This window comes from Vidua macroura, chromosome 12, assembly GCF_024509145.1.
Source record: "Vidua macroura isolate BioBank_ID:100142 chromosome 12, ASM2450914v1, whole genome shotgun sequence".
Classification (NCBI taxonomy): domain Eukaryota; kingdom Metazoa; phylum Chordata; class Aves; order Passeriformes; family Viduidae; genus Vidua; species Vidua macroura.
In genome coordinates, this window is record NC_071582.1 from 5,760,046 (window position 1) to 5,774,977 (window position 14,932).

Consider the following 14,932-nt stretch of genomic DNA (forward strand, 5'->3'; position numbering starts at 1 on the left):
CTTGTAAACACTGGACTGGAAGATGTCTTGTCGGTAATGTTAGAATTTCTTCTGGTCAGAAAGGAAACAAACCAGTATCTCTTACTTTCCCTCTAATCAGCTTAAAGCAGAGGGCAAGAGCAGTAAACCAAGAGAGGAAAAGTTGATGTTCTAAATGGGCAGTAAGCACAAAGATATCAACTTGGAGGGTCCAGAAGTAGCTTGACAACCTCAGACACCACACACTGTCTGGGGTGGCTGATCAGAACTCTTTGAAGTTTGAACAAGCAACCAAAAAGGCGTAACCCTTCTTTCCATCGGTTAGACTACAAGGAACTTAACACTGTACAGCACTAAACATTGTTTATTCTGTTTGCAAGTATGCACATACAATTAAAATGCAAGAACTCTCACATGCCCCCCTGCCCTAAGAAAATCCCTGCTCAACCACTATGGCTGTAAACACACACCACACATGCTGATAAGCAAGTTTACCTTAAAAATCTTCAGCAATCTCAGGGAAAATTCACTGCATTTAGCTACAGCATGCAGTACTGAATTTTACAAATAAACTACTTGGGAAAAAATCCCCACAGCAAAACAAAGATGAAGAACAAGCTTTGAAAGGTTACTATGAGAGTAGGCTGTAATTATCAGTAAGCCTTAATAGATACCATTCCCAGTTCACACTTTATAGTCATCCAGCAACAGCATCTCTTTTGCTAAGAACCCAGCAAGGAAGTTCCCTTAAGCAGAATTATGTAAGAGAACAAGATATTTGGGTCTAATTAAGAGTTGTTTACAGGACAGTCAGCTTATTAGCAATTGAACTTCAGCTTGCTTTTTAAGTCAAAAGGCATATTTGCAAACTAACTAGCTTGTATAAATCTTCAAAAGGAAGTATTAATTACAAGGAACTACAGAAGGAATGTCACTGTCCCAGACAGAACTGAAACAGCTTTTAGATAAGATAAGCAAAGAGCTTGACTGGAGCTAGTTGTAACACAGAAATCACAAGCTTCAGTAGCAAGAGCCTTCACTGTGGCAGTCAATGACATGTCTTTGAAGAGGCTTTGAAACTTCACTGAAGACATTTTTCAAACATGGAGAATTGCAGGACAAAATTCCATTAGCAACCTTTCAGTATTTCAAGCTCCGTTTCCAGATGAGCAGTCAAAGCCAGAGACACATTTAGAACAGTAATGTGGACACGGACAAAGTAATTCCAACAGATTAAGAACATGGGGTGAGATTTATCAACATCTTGCCTAAAGCCAATTTTACCATTTAGTGACATTCTCTTCTGAGAGCATTACAGTACAGAAATGGAAATGTATCTGTGAAGTTATTCTAGCAATGATTTTTCCTTGTTCTTTTTGTCACCTCTTACACGTATTCAGATGAAAGAGTTAAGTCATCAGCTATTTGTTTCATACCAATGAAAGGCATGGCCCTTTTTCCTATGGCTTAGAGAAATCACTTATTACATGATCATACTCTCCAGTCTCCCTGGCAACTGTTTCAAAACAGTCAATATCTGTCATAGCCAGGTTAATCTCCAGGCTGTTAATTACAATATTTACTCGGCACTTCAATATTCATACATCACATTTATTTTTCAGCTCAATTTCTCTCTTCATGAACACAGCCATAGAAGTATATATTTCACGTACTCGCTAAAGAAAATTTTATACTAATATGTAGAAGCTTTTAAATTACTTCAGATTTTATGTCATTATATGCATAACAAAGAAAATTAAACAGGACCTTACCTCAAAATTAAACTTCATTTAATAGAAAATAAGTTTGTCTGAAAGTACTGTTTGATCACATGGAAGGCTTCCAGCAACCAAGTCTGTAACACAGAATACAAGAAGTTACTTTCTTAGCCCCAGTTTAATAATTTCTATTTTTCAAGTACCTTCTCTGTCAACACACTGGAAAGAAAACAACTCAGGAAGTTCTAAGTTTTCTTTTCCCTTCAGGAGTCAGAATTTGCATTGCCAAAATGCCTTTGTGCTCAAGAAAATAAATTTCAGTCCTTCTAAATTACTCACACATAGAGCTCATAATAAATGAATTCATGAGTTTTTACAGGTAAACACTTTGAAACTGCCTAGTCAATTATGAAAACACTTGTAGCACAAGTCTGGGTGTTAATATAAATTAAACTATCACACCAACCTCTCAAAACCATTTATTTTGCATTAACTTTGCTTTTCCGTGGTTTACTGTCCCTGTGTGGAATAACAGTCCAAAGCACCACAACTCAGGCCTCTCTGGGCAATCTCCCTTCTGAAAGTATGATTGCAAAAAAAGGTAAAAACAGAGCTTTGTTTTGCTTTTAAAAAATGACAAACTCTGTTTCAAAGGCTTTGGCTGTTTTGAGGAGGTGGGTTTTCTTGTTTGGGTATTTTCAGGCCTTGTTTATTAGACTTGGTTTTCTTTCCCCCACCCTCCTAGGTTTCTTAACAGCATCTGTCAGTTTTTACTCTAAACAAAAGCTAATATATCATAATGGTTTAATAATCATGAGGATGGGCAAATCAGTTTGTACACAAGCCATTTAGCAATTCCGGATCCCCACAGTGCTCTGAAATAAAAACCAGCTTCTCTCCCAGTATCTCCAAACACCTCCAGGCACAGTCTGGCTGCTAGCAAAGGCTTGTGATCCATGTGTGCCGTTATGGAAGGCTCTCATCCAATTTTTATATCTCCTGGAAAACCTAAAAATTCAAATGAAGTTCTGATCCACAGCAGCTATCCAAATTTGAAACCAGTTTATACATCAGTTTAGAAAGACCAGGATGTTAAAGAATAAAGTTACGCTTTCATACAGCTACATAGCAAGGAATGCCTTTTAGCTGAGAAAAGCACACAGCAACAAAAGAATTCTTGTAAATTTTAACCAAACAAAGCTGGCAAAAACATTTCTGATAAAACAAATTCATCACCTAATGCTTTTCTTGTCTTGGTTGGTTAGAAATTTGATTTTTTTGCTTTTAGTGGACTTTTAAGCAACATCAGCTCTATGTCAACACAACTATTAACTACAGGTTAACAGATTTAATGCAGGCCAGAGTAAATGCAGTATACATACAACAATTACTTCAGCACCCAATTGATCACCTGCACCTGCATTAAAATAGGAAATGCAGTAGTTTGCTACTTTGAAATTTAGATCCTTGATCACACTCATCCAACTTCTGCCACGTTTCCAGTAATGACCAAATATTGTACAATTACATCTAATTAAAGGTATGCCAGCAGCCTGTGCCTCATGGGCTTCCCACTCAAATATAAGGTCAGGTTAAAAGCAAATTCAGCTCACAGAACACCTGAGGCATTCCCTGAGGTGGCTGTTATCACTGCAGTAGTGATTGATCTGCAAGACAAGTATCTGCATTACAGTAACATGCAAAATTCCTGTTCAGTACAGCCCATAAACTCACCAACCACCCTGCTTCCTGGACATCACTATGCCCTTCTCCATACTTGCATATATTTTAAAGTTGCAAAATTTGTATCAAGTGCAGTTGTGAAGTAGTTCAGTCACTTGCAACTGCCACCTGTCTTCATTCTCAGTCTTTGTTAACAAAGCCACCAGAAGCCCTTTCAAGTCCCCAAGTTCTGTAAGCACAGAGCACCAGCTGAAGCATCTTCACCTCTACTCAGAACCACCATCAGTGAAGGCTGACACTTGCTGGATTTGTATCAAAAACTGAATGCCTGTAGAACATACCACATCTAGGAAAGAGCAGAACCAGATGTAGCAGAGAATGAAGTGACCATCCCAATATTGCTTCTTTCTAGTTGCACCCCACAAAGGCCCCCAGATAAACTTTCTAATTCAATACATGTTGTTACCATCATGATGATTTAAATAGTTATGAAACTGCTTTGAAATTTGCCCTTTTCAAATGCAGTTACAAAACAGAATCATTGCTTAAAATTAAAAATTTAAAAAAAAAAAAAAAAAAAAAAAATCAAGCAAACACAAAGAACCCTCAATAGTTTGGTTTTTTTTCAAGCTGTACACCAAACATGAGTAACTAGAAATTTATTTTTCTGTAGTTTATCAGGAGTGTCTATCTACTTAAGTGTTAATGAGACTAGGAAGGAAGGAGGTAAGGCAACTGCTATATTAACATTTTACATCAAGGGATGAAACAACACAATTCATTTGCATGTACTACCAGAAGAACTCAATGAATAGAATACCATGTTTCAAAATGACAATTTTAATTAGCAGATTTTAAGTCATCAGAATACTTAGGAATAGAACTATGGATATATCTTGTGAAGTCTGAGGAAAATAAAAGTTGCTTCTACTATGATACATTGTAAGACTAGCTGGAACAAACATGACTATGGAAACAACATTCATTCTTCAAGTGGGTTAATTACTGCTGAAGCAGCCATATATTTTTTTACTTATCAACAGGGAGATAAAGAGACCCTAAAAAAATATTAATCACTGTTTTTTAATTCTATTGTCCTCACTTCCTGGAATGTAGTCAGAGATGGAACTAGACTGCCTAGAAGCCCAGTCAGCAAAGCAGCTGCCCTGAACCCAGGATTTGTTTACAATCTATTGGAGGGTGGGAGCAATGACTGCATAAAGCATCTAATTCCAGAAGTTTACATAGGGCTTTCTGAATATTTGGAGTATTTCTTAGCAGTAGCCCCCTGGCTCTCCCCTCCCCCTCTCTTTCCTTAGCTGCACCTACATTTCTATGAAATTACTTTGGTTCAAATGCTAGTGATGTTATTTACAGAACAAGAAAACTGAATAAATAAAAGTACTGAAGCAAAATGTACTCTCGCAATTCTACTGCAGATTCCTATACTATGAATTAGAAGTAAATTACAGTTTTGTCTTTATAGATATTTCCTAGGTATTCCCTAAATTCTTGGTGGTAACAGTTTAATTCAGTAGCATTTGGATTTCAGGCTGACTGAGATCAAACATAAATTCCAGCATCATCTCATACTACATCTTCTTAATGTGGAAGATCTTTCTGCCCATGTACTTCCTTTGGGTTTATGATGTGTGTGGGTTTTATGCTGTGTTTTGTGGGCTGTTCTTTTTTTTTTTTGTGCTTCTTTGATTGTGTGGGTTTGGGGTTTTTTTCACCACAACCAAATCCAAATCTATGGTCCATTACACAGGGTATGTTTTAATCCTGTTGGCATTTGCCACCTCTTTACTGTATCATCTCTGCTAAATGAATCTGCTCATTGCCTAATATTTTAAAGCTATAGACAGGGGAACAGTTACTTTGGGACACTGGCAAGTTTAGGATATCTGATACATTGGGGAGCTTAGTTCTATGATCAAGTTCCAAACTATGTTCCTTGCACATAATAAACATATTGAATGGCTGTTTCAGGCTGGTACTAATTCAGATGTCCTGTAGTGTGTAACTTCTTTAAACTCTTGTTCCTTCTTACCTGTGTCATTTACTTGCTTCAAGACTACTTCATAAATGATCACAATTCACCTAGTAGAAGATTTTCAGCATTTAGGCAAATTTGACTATGCCCCATATGAAACTACACTCTCAAATGCAATTGTTCCAAGTTCCCTTAAAAATGGTGTAGTTTTGAAAGTGGTGGTTCAAGCCAGACTTTATGGGAACCTGACAGATGGTGATAGCTTATCCCTGCACTGGTCTGCCAAAACTCAGCTTTCAGCCCCTCAGGACCTATTATTGCTTCACTCTTATCAGATCTTAACTACTGTTTTTCAGCTATCAATCCTTACAACAACCTGCACATCTGGGGTAATAGTTTTGAGGAAGTCAGATAAGGTAGAACAAATAAATTCTGCAACACAAGAGCAAAGTATGGCATTAACTTCTTCTCAAAGCTTCCTGTTTGTATATAGCAGGAGAAAAGTATCTCTTGTGATCACTAAAGTCAACTATACTCCAATTAATTTTCAAAATTCTGTAAATTTCATCTCTTACATTATGCTGCTGACCCAACTTCCTGTGATTAATGTTCATCTGTTTTCATGATATGAACTTTTTGTCAAGCAAATATTACTTGCCTTTGGTTCAGGGCTCTTCAAGACCAATCAATAGTTTTTCATAAAGGAACAGTTATTATTCAAACTTTATTCTGAACTCCACATTCCCATCTAGGTAAATTTAAAAAAAAAAAAAGGTTCCAATTTTGTTTTCTAGGAGAAAGACAGCCTTGTTTAAAGTAAGTTGTACTCCTATTATGATTAAAGTTAAATGGTAACTTTCAATATTCATATTACTCTGATTTTTATTATGGCGACTACTACAGAAAAAGCTATAGCAAATATTCACATTCAGTCACCCTTGGTAAGTTCTTTAAAACATGTTTTCCCAGAATAGTTGTCTTGTTGGTATCAAAAGGCAAAGCCTCCTCTGATGGGAGGCAGTAAGTTTGACCTGACTGCACAGGAATAATGTGAGGTGTAAAGCAGCCAGGCCTGTGTGCCCTCCTCAGGGCACTGGGAGGTGCCACATGGCAAACCCACCCACTCTGCTGTCGTGATGTGAGTGACCCTCACATCCCAACACCACCACAGGAGTGGCCACACAATGACAAGTATTAACCACTATTATGTAATATCTGCAAGGAGTTAACTACTACAGACATCATCAACGGTTCTTCATTTATTCTAAAATCTCTGGCTATAGATTTGAGCTTAGAATATAGTCTTTTAAAAGCAGGGCTAAATACATAATTTACAACTGTATAATACAATGCATAGCAATTTAAAATGACAGGTAAAGATGCGAAACAACAGCTCCTCAAAAATGAGCGCATGGCACTTTCCTCACCAAGGTACCATTCACACTACCTGTAGTTTCTGACCTTTTATAATTTGTAATCTATGTTAATGTTACCCTTTATTTCAAAAAAAGACAGTCTGCAAGCAGTTTAACAAATGTAAAGAAGATGCTAAGCCTAGCTTTCATAAGAACAGCCAGTGTATCTTGCCTTAGAACAGTTGCAGGATACCAGGACCTGAGCATGAACACAACCCCACATATCAGAAATCCCTCAGCACAGGGACTATTTTCTTCCCATGCTGTGGTGCTGTACACTCTGAATATCCAAATATGTACTTGCACTCAGGTCAAAATTAAACAGATTTCTCATCCATTTATGGTGCTAAACATTACAGAATCAGTTATTCAGCAGTCTAAGGCAAAGATTCACTGGTTCAGTGGCACCTACTGAGTTTCTGACCTCCTATAGAAATATAAATAAAAAATAGCACATTTTGCATGACCTTTATGAAAAAGTGTGAATTCAGCTGTCATAAGCAACTACCAAAAAAAACAACATGGGAACCTGCACTTTTCCTTTGTTTTTAAGTCATGAATCATTCAGGCTGCAAACCTTTCTCCTGAATATTCTACAGTGGGTTCACATTTTCCTTTAAACTACTTATCCCAAAAGGCATATCAATCTAGGATATAACAGACCATGTTCACAATCCCTAATGAGATTGTCTGCAATGTGAACACTTCCACTTTGAATGATGACATGCAATTCATCATCCACTTCTGCCTAAATACCTGCAAATAAAGTCATTGGCAATATGGCTGTTAGAAGTTGAGATTTCATGTCCAGGGTTGGTGCATGAGCTGAAGAGGCAATAAAATAACAAAAAATAATCTTTCCGTGGGCAGGTAAAAGAGAGAGAGAGATGAAAAATAACCAATCCCACAACAAAACAGCACCAGGTTTTTGCTGTTGATACAATTTCTACAGAATGTGTTACCAAGACAAGGCACCTGCCATTCCAATGGTGTAATGCTCAAGCTGTCTGCAGTTAACAAAGTTTTACAGCTAAATCTGTTCACAACAGAACTAGGCCCCACACACTGCACAGACAAAACATAGAGTTTACTTCTTTGGCATGATTAACAGCAAGTTTGGCAACTTTCCAAACATACTCCTTGAAAGCTGGGCTGCTCTATGTTTGCATCCAAAGGGTCAGTATAGTAATAGTTCAGAGTCCAGATCCAAAGTGTTGGCAACCCAGCTTCAACAGACAGAAACTTTGGATCTTCCATTTTTATACTATCCTCATTACTTCAGTAGACTAAAGAGCTTCCTTTAAAAGAGCAGTGGTTTGTAAAATTTCCATATCTTCACACCTAGTTGCTAAGCACTTAATTTAGGCAACACATTAACTATCCCGCAAGAAAACACACTGAATCACAAATATACTAAATATTCAAAGTTCATGTTAGCACATAAATTTATGATATATGGAGTGATAAAGTATTTTGAAATCAAACCAGAATGATACAAAACAAATTTAAATTCCTTTCTGTTAGCATACCAACAAACCTTTGATGGCCCAGGACAGTCTGCATTACAGAGAATTTCCAAGCAAACAAACGAACAGACAGCACTAGTCCTAGACCTCCTGAGAATGAAACCTGGTTACCAAACAAAATGCAACTTCACTGAGGTGTGGGGGAAGTGATTCTGGCTCAACTCCAAATACATACACATATGTACATATATGTTGTTACTTTAGACATGCAAGCACACACGGCCTTCTTACAGAGCTCATCATGACCTTAGCTAGTGTCCCCCATACTCCATCATATCAGCACACTCTGCACTTTCAACATGGTCAAGGCAAGAAGCTTCCAACAGGAGGAAGTCTATTGCATACACATACCCCAAGGTGAAAACCACATCAGCACTTGGGAAAAGACACAACTTCAGAATACTAGGAAATGTGGAGAGCATAAAATAAACCATTTCTGGGGGGAAGTAAAGGCCAAGGTACAACTTGTTGATTTTCTTGTATGCTTGCAGCTCATGTTCTCCCAGTACCATGACTTGGTATCAAGCTTCCTATACAAAATTTCAACATTAACCATTATTTCTAAACTACTTTCAATACACTTCCCTCTCCAAATAACAGCCATTTATGCAAGTGAGTGAAGACACATCAAACGGATGAAGAAGTGGCATGTCTACCTCCTGCATTTACTTCTTGAAGGAGGTACATGTCTTTTGATGTGACTGTGGGAAGGGGAATTTAAAAGGCAGCTTTAATCACTACTACTTATTAGTGTTCCACAGCAATGGAGAATTTAGTATGTTTACAGACTGCACACATTACTGCTGTTCACTATACCAAAAATGCATAAAGCAGTTCCCTTTCTGCCTGATTTGCCTTGGAGGACATCAAGTTAACATTTCGGAAAGAAACAGCACTTCTTTAACTATGCAGCTGCCAAATCAATTCTTTCTGGTTCAAATATGCTTTGAATTTCATAAGATCTTTCCACAGACATAGATCTTTCAGTCCCAAGCACTTCCTGTCATTTTAATTACTTCCCTTCAAGTCCCCTGAAGAACAAAAATGATGCTTTGCAGTGTTCACAGACAGGATGAACAGCACTTACTGTGTCCTAGGGGAGAACACTGTCAGGAAGGGCTATTTAAGTGGGGGAAGAAGGAGAGGCAATGCTGGAAAACACATACCTAAGAAATGCATACAGTTAATACTCAATTGAAATTGAAAATATGAGAAGCTCAACCTGCTTCTCACTCCCCTCTTCCAGTAAATGGAGGATAGATGCCCTCTCTTGACACATTGAGCTTTCCAAGAACATGTTTCTGGAATGAGACAGCACCTGAGTTACACTGGAGAACACAAAATAATCCTTTTCAAGTTGCTTCCCCTACTTCTAGGTATGTGGTGGTCCCAGATCAAGGAGTTTTTATAGAAATATTTTACATTTATTCAATAGGGTAAAAAGCAAGCAAATCTCTATCACATTTGTGCACTGATATGGTCTTGAACCAAGTCAGATGTGTACAGATGTGTACACAGATATGGTCTTGAACCCAGTCAGATCCCCAGATGTGTACAGATTTGACAGAAGTAATGTCCTTTCCAATCACCCCCACATGGGAGCTGCTTCCATTTCAGATCTCCTGCCTCACTGTGGTTCACCTTGAAGTTACCTCCTGTAAGCTTCCTCCACACACCAGCCCAGACTCCCATAATCTTGCTGTGAAGAAATTTAAATCAGGTCACCCCGAGGCAATTTGCTAAAGAGAAAGCATTGTTTGCCTTTATGTCAACTAAGCTACTTAAATACTGCAAAAAAAAAACTTCAAGTACTCAACAATCTCAGTCACTCAGAGCTGACTTCAGTTGTTTAAGGTGACTGTAGACCTGCAACACTGTGGCTGCAGATGGAGATAATGCCCTTTACCTGCCACTAAGAAGAGGAGTTAGCATGGTTGCCCTGGACAGCTGCAGGATTTCGTGGCTAAAAAAAAACCCACAAAATCTCAACCAAAACTCTCCCCCTAAAACAAAATCACCAAATGCAAAAAAATTAGAACAGAACTACTCGGCACTTTCAACATGTCAGCAACACATCAAAGTGTTTTTATGGAAGAATCAACTGACTTGTAATACTTTGAATAACAGAGATCCCAGAAAAATGTATTTTCACTGATTTTCCATTCATTGTCCTGGAGTTGAAGCCAAAAAACCCAACTAAATGAAGCAATTTTCCTGTCTGGTCTTTTTGAAACATTGTAACATCAGTGTGCACAGAATGAAGACTTTAGAAAGGAAGAGGTAAAACATTGCATTCCTAGCTCCAGTCAGCATATTGCCTTTCAGTATTTTCACAATAAGATACAGTTGATATCCAAAGTTAATTCCAAAAGTTTTTTCATATAACGTCGGCCCAAGGGACTGATTCCACTGCATTCAGAAAGCACATCTGAAGCGTTTATTGCTTCCAGATTTTGAAAGGAGAAATTACTGTTATAACTCAGCTGAGTCATCCTAACAGCTCTGCTAAAATCTCTCTGGTTTTCATCCCAAAGTCTCACTTCAGAAAAGACATGTTTCCTGTGTATTAATTCTCAAAGCATACAAAGCCCATATTCAACGTTTTGGCCAAAAAAAAAAATAGATTTAAAAAGGAAGATGAATGCAACCGAAAACTTATAGTGCAGGCTACTTGAAACACTTTTGGGACCTTAAGTTACTGCATACAACACTCCCTAACCTTTATCCCATTCTCTGCCAAAAAGCCAAAATACTGCACTCAGAATTTGCACTAATGATGCATGACCTGTGTCCAATTCTGAATTTAATGGTTTTATTGGATCAAGTTAGCACATAGGTAACAACTGACCTCAGTGTCACAGACATGCAAATTATGTCACATGAACAGAGCAACAGCCAATCCAGGAAGACTCCAGTTAATGACAAATGAAGCTGATGTGTAACATTCAGATCTGGAGGTCCAGTAATGCAACAGCTCTGCTACAGATTGAATCCAGCAATCAGAGAATAGGCACTAATCAGAGATGCAAAAAAGTCTGAAACTTCTGCCCAGAGGGCTTTTGCTGTGAAAATGCACAGATCTTAACATTAAAATAAAAGAGTCTACCAAGAATGCAAGTGACTGTTGAATACAACTAAAATACCTGCTCAGTAGCACTCATTTTGGTCACAGACACAGGAATGTATAAACCAACATGAAGTAAATGATTAGCACGACATTATACCTATGCCATTTTGGATGAACAGAGCAAGTGAGCATGTCCATGAAAACTGGTGAAATAATGCAACTGTACTTTGGTAAGTAACATTTAACAGGTCAACAGGCCAATATCTGAATTCAACTTGCATTTTTATGGCCCTGTTTCTGTGATTTAGATATTAAATGAGTTTTATTATAACAACTTTCAAGTACTCCTCATTATGCTTTAAGTGATAGATTCCACTTCTGTCACAGTGCACTGGTAACAAAGCTCCTGACTTGTCTGAAAATTCAGAGCAGCCTAACTAAGAGCTGTGTTCTGGATTTACTTTCACTCCAGCTGCTCTCATGAATGATTAACACTCAAGTCTTCTACAACTATGTGTTACTGGCTCCTTGGACAGCATTTAGCTGTACAAGCAGATGGAAAACAAGCTTTTGGAAGCAATTCTGCCAAGAATGTCCAAGCCAAATGCTCTTTTTGGACTGGCATGGGGAGAAGCATGTGGGAAGAAACACACTCCTGGTTGACATGTTTGCCACTTGGAATGTTGCCCTGAACCAGCAACTGGCAAATATTTACAGAGGAAAATTTTCTCTTGGTTAGAAAGTGACAGAGCATCCATCAGTCAGAGCATGGAAAATGACAGATCAAGCCTTGTGTTTAGAAACACCACTGTAGGATCAAATGAAGACTAAATGCTGCATGACATTAGTGTAGCTTCAAGAAACACACACAATAGGCAGAGGAGCAAAGTTTTAGCAATATAAAATAATTCCACAATATCCAATTCTTCTAAAATATTTCTGAATTGCTGGAGGGAAGAGCTTTCCTCTCAGGGAAAAGACCAAGGATTGGTATCTTAAATCTGAAGAAATCCCCACGACTGTCTAGAACTTAGCCAGTGCATTTGAGAAAAGCTCACCTATTCTGGCATTGTTTCTACCTCCTTATATCTTTGCAGCTGTACAGAAATCTGTGAAAGTGGAAAGTATTAGCCTCAGATTGCATGGACCCAGAAATGAAGGCTTAAAAAAATTCAGGTGACAGAAAAGACTTTTTCACAACAACCATATGGTTGGGGAAGTAAAAAAGCCTTATGATGGACAGTCTATGTCTCTGAGCTTTAATGCCTTCCATCCCAAGGACATACATACCTGAAGTGACAGAATTACTTAAATGAAATTATAATATTAAACTTCTAGTCACAGAGAAAGCAGGTGAAAAAAAAATGGGCAAAAAACAGAAGTGAGTGTTTTTTCATTTCTTTCTTCCATGATTTTCCCTAGGCATATGGGTATGTATGATATTAGCAATCCTAACCTGTTTGTAACACAGGTAGCAGAGAGAGCATTCAAAAAATGGTAACACAAAAAAAGTAATCTGACAAGTAATACTGATACATGAAACAAAAGAGTTGAGAGGAAATGCCTCTGTACAAAGGAAATGTGTATAAGGGTGCTGTACAACTATCACAGAGTAGACTTTTAAAACAAAAAAATCAAAATTTACAACAAAATCAAGAAAACAGTAAAAGCATAAATTAATAGCTGCATCTGCAGAACCTTCTGCCTTGACATCTGTGCTTCAGTTGAACTGACAGGTCATTGCTGCACAAAACCTTCACAGAAATCAGGCTTTGGGGAAGAAAGGGACACCTAGCCATGTTCACCTGCCCCATAGTTGCAATACTAAGACGATAAAAGATATTCCTAAGAATTTCAGAGATGCAAGAAGCAGCAAAGAAGACCAGTGTAAAAACAACCTCGGCAACTTCAGGGGTTTTCATCACAAGAGAGTCAAACATACCCTCATAAAAACACAGTAGCTTTCTTCAAGGTCATCGGGTGGTTTATAATTCTCCCAGAAACTTCTGTGCTCTCTACTTGAAGCCCAGTTTCTCTGAAGTTTTCATCTTCAAGTTGCAAAGGAGTTTTTTTCCCTTTAACTTTCATTTCCAGCAGCAACTGCTCTACAATAGCTTTCCAGTTCCCCCTACCAGGTACTCCTTCGAAAAAAACAGGTTTTAGGACATGTTCCAAGGCATTTCTCATTCTCCACAGGGGATTTAGAAGCACTCTCAGCTTTTCCATTGGTCCAAAAAACAAGCAGTTGTTTCTGTCATGTGGTCCATTTTCACTGTTTTCATGAATGCAGTCACCCCTCTGAGGATTAGAGTAAGCTGTTAGCCCTTAATTACAGTAGAGGTGCCAAGGCCCTAAACTACCCTTTGAAGATACCATTTGTGCAACCACACAATTCTCCCTACTGCACAATACAGCTGAATGCTAAAAGTGACACCAGTAAAAACTTACTGAAGTTACATTGTACCTCCATATCTTCCTTTGTGGCTGTAAAAGCCCTGCTTTAATCCAGTCGTCCAGAACAAACTTCCACTGTAATTCCAGGGCTTTATTTCACAGAAGGCATTGTGCACAGCAATATGAGCTGGAGAATGAGAAGACATTGTCAACAAGCAAAGCACGTTTCAGCCACATGGTCAAATTCCACTTGTGACCTTATTCCAATACACTGCAGTGGGGTGACAGGATTTAACAATACTTGAATTTAGCCCAGAGGAAAAAAAATCCATGTTTCTGTGGTTATGAACTATAAAATTTAAATTTTCAAAGGTCCCTGCTCCAAATTAAATATTCACACAAAAAGAAACTTCCAATGATGAGACAGTTTCCAGAAAAGTTCAGGGATGTGATTCAGTCTTCCAAGGAATTTACCTTCCCACACAAGCTGTGAATTTGAATGATACTCAGAGTAGTTGTTTTTCTATCTTTTCTGCAAGTAAGATTTGTAGACACTTATGTTAGAATGTTCATCAACAAGTAGTCAACTTTCCAAACAGACAGTAAATTTTGAAAACAGAAATTTTCCAAACAGAAGTGAATTTTGAAAACAGAAATAGTGATTGCAAGACAATTAGTTACTGTGCTACCTCTGGAAATTTGAGTTCTTTTTCTAGACAACTAGACATCTTGGTATTGCTCTTAAATTTATTTCTAAGGAATGCCTAGTGCTAGATTAGAATAAAGACTGACTTGAGGAGTTCTCTGTTGGAAAATTGCTTGCAAGGGTTGTTTTGCTGTTAGTTGGGGGGGGGGGGGGGGGAGGCATTTATTTTTCTTAAATCAAACTGTGGTAAAAGTTAATTATTTCTTACAAAAATTGTTCTGAAAAAATCGGGTATTTTCGACCAGTATGTACAGCATTCTTCACTTAGCAGCTTAATTCTGGATGCACAATGCCAGGTGTGGCAGACGATGTGCATGCTCAGAGAGTTAACTGGTAAATCAGCTGGTTTAGTTTGGCCCACAATGTGCAAAAAAGGGGCATCAGAACCCCACTCCAACTATTCAACAAAGCCCTGCACTGATAGCTGCATTTTCTACTTAACTGCAAA

General features: G+C 38.0%; 1 protein-coding gene across 1 annotated transcript in view; it reads right to left on the minus strand.

Moving 5' to 3' along the window:
- Positions 1 to 14,932, minus strand: part of TLN2 (talin 2) — a 148,030-nt gene that overhangs the window by 104,964 nt on the left and 28,134 nt on the right. Inside the window, exon 3 of the mRNA XM_053988590.1 lies at positions 1,752 to 1,834. The gene's annotated coding sequence lies outside the window, so the exon portion shown is untranslated. The remainder of the gene's footprint in view (positions 1 to 1,751; positions 1,835 to 14,932) is intronic.